At 37.9% G+C, this 6,403-nt stretch overlaps 1 long non-coding RNA gene across 1 annotated transcript in view; it reads left to right on the top strand.

Moving 5' to 3' along the window:
- The first annotated feature begins 2,211 nt into the window (after positions 1–2,211).
- The window catches only part of LOC122164890, a 113,802-nt gene continuing 109,610 nt past the window's right edge, over positions 2,212–6,403 (top strand). The window contains exon 1 of the long non-coding RNA XR_006170336.1: positions 2,212–2,330. This is a non-coding gene — a long non-coding RNA (uncharacterized LOC122164890). The remainder of the gene's footprint in view (positions 2,331–6,403) is intronic.

Raw genomic sequence — 6,403 nt, 5'->3', positions numbered from 1 at the left:
CGTTAGAAACACCACCCATTGACAGCAGGCCTCATCAACAAGTACAGTCAGAAAATGGCCAGGAATGTCAAATATTTATCCCTTTTAAAAAATTTAATATGTTCTCCTGGGGCCTGATTACAGAATTTTTTAATGCTTACAAATTTCTTTAGTGCAACAGTACTAGTTTGTTTCCAAGGAAACAAATGTACTTATACTACACTGCACACATTCTTAATCATTAAATTCTATAATCTCCCTGGCTCGTTCTTTCTTTTTCTCTCTCTCTCCCCCTTTCTGTTTGAATGGGCAACTTCTAAATTTATTGGTCTTTTTTTTTTTTTCTTTGCAATGGAGTCCCCAGATGCAATTTAACTGCAGGTAAATTTTCAGATATCTTCTCACTAAATGATTGTTTCAAATTACTGAAAAAAGAAAAATCCCTAATTGTCAAGAGCTTTTATGAAATCATCTTAATCAAGATAAATATGTATTCTTCATTCTTCTGCTATTTAATGTGCAAATTCATTTTTCTGAAGCAGATCTTCAGCGTGGTTTGATGTGCAATGTCTGGCTACAGGTGATATTTAGAAATTAGTCTTAAATGTGTATGTATTTTTTAATTCACGATCTGCAGATAATGTATGTTTACACAACAGAGTTTCTGTGGAGGAAAATGTATGCAAACCTACAAAGTACATTACAGATATTCGTATTTACATATAAGGCATCAACTTTGAATTTTTCATTCAAAATATACTAAATATTAACTGAGAGCTAATAGGAGCTCACTGGAGGGACGACACATTTTTAAAGTGACATTTTAGCATTCAAACCATTCATATTCTTCAATGTGAATGTAATTTTTATCTAAATGATTTCAGAGGAAAATTGATTCATTTGACTATAGTGCTCCTAAGATCAGTGGGAAGCTCATCATCTTAATATTGAATCTGTAAATCCTTTCCACTAGGGATGATTAACAGCTTTGTCAAGTGTTTATTTTACTTTAAGAAGAATATGTAATTTCCTGGCATAACTCAGACAGATTTCAGTCTATTTCTTCTATTGCATGTCACATTCATGCTGTAGGTTAGCATGATCTAGCCTACCTCTATTAGACTTCTATTTTGAGCAGTAAAAGGATCGTCTAATAAGTTTTCATAGTTTAATGAGCGTACATCAGATTGCCCTATGATTCATTTATAGTTGATAAATAAAAAACCCTCAGCAGTCCTGATAAGAAGTAATAACGGGGAATTACTTCCAGATGGCACTTTTGCTATACTACACGTGTGGTCTCAGCTACCCATGGGATATAAACCTTGTATTAGCACAGCGACGTGCTGCTCACATGACTGCTGGCTGGGAAGCAGTGGTGAACCCTTCCCAGTGGCAGGATGAGGACGGACAGGAGGGTTCTGTGGAAGACTTTAGCTGTGCAGTGACATTTGCATGCTCAGCTCTGCACACGGATTCCAGGGGCAGGCATAAACAAAAGCTAATGCGAGACAATGCCCTATCTGCAGCCCTATTGTTGCAGTTTAATTAAGATGCCTTGGTTGGCCGAGCTGATCATCTGCAGATTCTTCATCATATACTGTGTTAGGCAGTAAAAGGTTATTGGAATGTACACTTCCCCTCCAAAAAAAAAAAAGATATGCATTCGAACTCACATAATTTCCCATCCCTAACGAGTTAAAATACAAGCTTTAATATCCTTTTTGGGATTCATTTGCAAACTTTTCCCCCTTTAGCAGCTCATATGACATGTACATCTCTGTTTTGGTCACAACTTCAGTGCTAAGGTACTGTATAACAAAGAGAGTGAGAAAATGTATATAAAGAGATTCCTAAAAAGCTTTCCAAATCTGAATTATTCCGTTTCGTAGAGACGGGGAAAATCATGTCCTTATGTTCCTCTGCTCTGGTGAAATGTCAGCTTTTTGCAGGAGTGAGGTGGGAAACATTTTGACTTCAGAGTGGTCAATAATGAGCTGTGTAGGGTTTGCAGACCAGCTAAGAACCAGGCTTCAGGGGGAACGAAAAAAGGAAAGTTTGCTCAAATCCACGGGTTGCTCTTCCAAGATGAGATTAATTACAGCCAAAACCGAAGGCGAATGCTTCTGCTTTAAAAATAAATATTGTGAGCGTGATTGCCTTCAGAATGGGACTGACATAAATCTATTCTGTTTCTGAAATGGTATCATCAAGTTTTGTTTGGTTTTGGTGTTTTTGCAGCAAGTGCTGCATGCTCTTTTCTTTCCAATTTCCTGGTCAAAGTCTAAAATAGAAATTGCAGATTAGAAAATCCTTTGAGAATGGGGTTCAGCAAGTGAAACTGTTTGAAGGTAAGTTTCATACTAGTTTGACTGAATTTAATGAGCCATTGTTAGGAACCAAGCAAGCAAGTATTCTAGTGAGGCAGGAGGTATACACAAGCTGTCTTTTTAAGAAAGCATTGTAAATCTGATAACAAAGAGAGCCTGAATTTCTCCTTGAATTACCATGTTGACAAAAAAGTATACTGTATGCCCTGCTAGCAAACGAGATACGTTTTGCTAGTAAAGAAAATTAGACCTTAAATTTAACTCTATCAATCCTAATGTCTAGGGCAAGAGAAAAGCCAGAGTCATGCTGAAATGCAAGCTGTTGCACCAGCGCGGAGCGAAGCACAGGCTGTGTGTGAGCCCTTGTTCTGAAACAGAACATTTTGTGCAACTTTGCTGTACGATTAACGAATGTGTTTTAACAGGAACTAAAGAGCACGGGGGGAAGGAAAATGTGTAGCAAGCTGTGTCGTTAACCAGTAGGGATTAAACAATTTGTGTTGTTAGCTAGGAGGCATCCAGGTAAAGGTCTCCTGTTTGGCAGGGCTGTGCTCGCTAACCTTGGGCTGCCTGCTCCAAACGTGTGTCTTCTCTTCAGCCTGAAAAGGCTTTTTTAATATTTAAAATTATTAGTTTATCGTATCCGTGTAATTTCTTCAGCCATAGGGCTTTAATTTCTTTGATGTGCATCTCTCTTCCAGCTGGTACTCCTACCACTCCTGCTGTCTCTTAGCCCTAAGTAAGGTTTCTCTCTTTGTTAGAGCTGGTGCCACTGATTTGTCTCTTGCTCTGAGAAGGGCTTTTATCCATTTTAAAAGTGATGCTGCTGAGACGACTTTCCTTTGCCCCGAGAAGAAGATTTTTTATTCATATTTGTGTGTTTTCATTTTTGGGTGATTTTATTTTTTTCCTCTTTTATAAAGAAGTATCTTTACAGAAACATGAACTTCTCTGAGGTTGTCTGTGGGTTCCCTTCATTTGGGGGAAACAGCAGATCTCTCCCTTGCTGAGGAGTGTAGCAGCCCAAGGGGGCACACGCAGTATTACCCTAAAGAGGGGGTGGGAGGTTAGAATGGAGAGTTTTCTCATGCAGAATGTTTTGTTAGAGAAGACCATTCTCCTACAATTATTTCGACTATGTTTCCTTCATATATGTACTTAAGACAACAATTTCCTTGTGAATCTGGCTCATTATTTGTTATTTGAAATAAATATGTTGAGTTAGCGTGTTAGGGCTTCCTGGACTTGCCTTCTTAGCCCACTCCTCTCTGCGTTCCCTTTTAATGGCTATCATCTATTTTATGCTCAGTGCTTTTCAACTTTCTTTTAATTGTATGGATAGTTAAAGGCACCTTTCAAATTCATCTAGTTTAGGCTGGTGACTGGGGCTGTTGGATCCCATCAGAAATATTTATTTTACGTAGCGTTCTCCACATAGACGCATCCTGAAGCACTTTGTGTTAAATGTAATTTAAAAAAATAAAATAAAAATCGGAAAGAAAAAAAAAAACACCCTGAAAATTAACAAAATACAATAGCATTGTATTTAAAGGGTCCTGTAGATAGAAGATAACTTCAAAAAATGGAAACTTTCTTAGCATAGAGTGCTGGATAAGAGACTGGACACTGAGGAGGTTTTCACAGAATCATGTAATGTCTGCTGTAAATCAGGCTCTGTTGCATTAAAGATGTTTATTTACTGTTAAAAGCTAGCAAGACATTCCATCAAGGGCCAAATTAACTTGTAACTTAGTATAACTGAAGGCCCTGCTGCCATCTATTCTGTCTACATGCTGAGACAGTGTTTGGCTTTTTAACAGTTTTCTTCTTTGGAGTCAGTCAGAATTATGAACTATCTGGAATATCTTGTATTGCCCGCAGACTAGACAAAGTGCTGTCACACAGGCCAGCAAATAAAGCTTTACACTAATCAAATGCTCTGCTGAATAAAATATGAACAAGTTATTTTGCATAATAAATAGCAAGTGAAAATATAAATTGAACAGTAGTGCTAATAAATAAGTGAGATCATTTAAAGGCAGTTTTCAGAAACAAAAGTTTCTGCCTCCATCCGTTAAGTACATATGCATAGGAGGGATGAAAGAGTGGCAGCATCTGAATTTTCTTTGGTGCCTCTGTGGTGTCTCTCTCAATTTGCATCATTGGAGGAACAAGCTACAAGAATTTTTGACAGTGACTTTTTTCTTTCCTTCTTCACGTTTTGCTGCAAATGGATCGGAGTGGGATTTTTGTTTTGTTTCTTTTCAATTATTGCTGTTTTTATTTTTTCAACTAAATGATCTCTAAATGATCTCTATGATCCCTATGATCTCTACGACCTTTATAGCATGAAGAAGGTGGGTAGCTTTTCAGCACTGTTAATACAAAACAAATTAGAAAAGAAACCCTTAATATTCCTTGCAAAGCCAAAAGCTTGCATTCAGTTTCTACGTTCCCCAAACAAACCATATCCTCATGTGTAGATACTGAGAGTCTGTCCTGTGCATCTGCATAGAAGCAAATGAAGAGAATGTCGTGTGGGCAGCTGCCTGGTGTCAGTGTTTTGGGCATATTTCAACCAGTTGTAGCATTTGTTCCAAAGTTTACATCTGCTTTTGTTCCTACCAAAAGTAGGTGAAGATATTTATGTGGCTCAGTGGGAAGCAGGACTTTACATTCTGGTTACAGGTCTGTGGGGCATAGGGGCTTTGCAGCACCTTGGTTGTAAACACCAGTTGGAATGAACACAAACAAGGGTTCATATTTTCAAAAAGAGGTTTGGGGAAGTCATGTGTCACCTATCACCACTGGCTACCACCAAAACAGCAACAAAAATCTGAAGATGTTGGCAAATTTTCAGCTACCTCATTTCGTCTTCCTCTTTTTGTTTCCAGTTATGGGAAAGTGTCTTCTGACTTTCTGGAATAAAGTCTCAAATCTGCTTTGTCTCTCCTCTTAGCTCACTGTTCCTCCTCTGAGACTATGCTGAAGGAGAAACTGGGACCAGGCTGAGGTCTTCCCTTGGGGTATGCCACGTATGGCAGCCCACAACTTGTCCAGGGAAGCTCTCACCAGGTTAATGGTGCTATCTCCAAAGATGGAGACAGCAGAGAGTGAAGGAAATCTCAATCTGTTCCCAAGTTTCTCCTCATAAACAAGCTGTCTGTTGACACCCACAAGACATATACACCCATAATACAAGGATTATCTTTTATTCCTTGTTTTTATTCTTTCCCATAAAGCCAGGCAATGTTCAAGATGTTTTACCATTCTGTATCAATAAATTTATGTTTATGTCATTCGTATTTATTTTTTTTCTAAACCTATAACTAGTGCTTTTAATTAAAGCTTTAAATTTTCTCCTTTGATTGTAACCACCACTTCTCCCTCTTCTTAGTACTCATTCCTCCCACATCTTCAATGGGTACTCATTCTTTCCACGTCCTACATTTCCAACCGACATCTCCTACTTTTTCCAGTCTATTCCAATGCAAAATTGAGGAATTGTTGATGTCTTCTGTTCTGTCTTAAGTAATGCATCTGTTCCTCAGGGGAACACACTTCCCACCCAGCAATTATTGTCGTGGATATTGATAGATAATTTAGCATCCAAATCCCCCAAGTGTTTGAATTTCTGCTTAGAATCCATGGTTTGCACTACCAATCATATCTGTGTCTATTCATATTGTTCATTTATATATAACTTAAACCTTGAAAATTTGCAACAGGGACAAATATATCGAAACTAATGAAAATTAAGAACCTCTGCTCACAGCAGCCATTTTCTGAAGTCGAGAATTATTCTTTCGTAAATTGATAGCTGTAAATGAACACACTAATAAAAGATATTACCTGTTTGTAGGTAACTCGTTATGAGGAAACAAGGTCTGTATTTGTCATATCAGTTATTCTCAACACTCAGGCATGTGTGTTTCTCTCTACGCGTGCTAAACAAGAATAACAAATCCTATTAAATGAATGGATGCCTACTGAGGATGCTTTTGCTGAAACCTTCTTGGCTTACCTGTTGGTGTTGGGTGGCAGCACATTTTGTTAAAGAACTGTGATGTGATTCCTATGATGTTACATATTGT

The sequence above is a fragment of the Centrocercus urophasianus genome, unplaced genomic scaffold (assembly GCF_019232065.1).
Source record: "Centrocercus urophasianus isolate 14NV4802_14NV808 unplaced genomic scaffold, USGS_Curo_1.0 seq_28, whole genome shotgun sequence".
NCBI classification, from domain to species: domain Eukaryota; kingdom Metazoa; phylum Chordata; class Aves; order Galliformes; family Phasianidae; genus Centrocercus; species Centrocercus urophasianus.
Note: the sequence above shows the minus strand (reverse complement) of the source record. Positions and strands in the feature narration are given on the sequence as shown.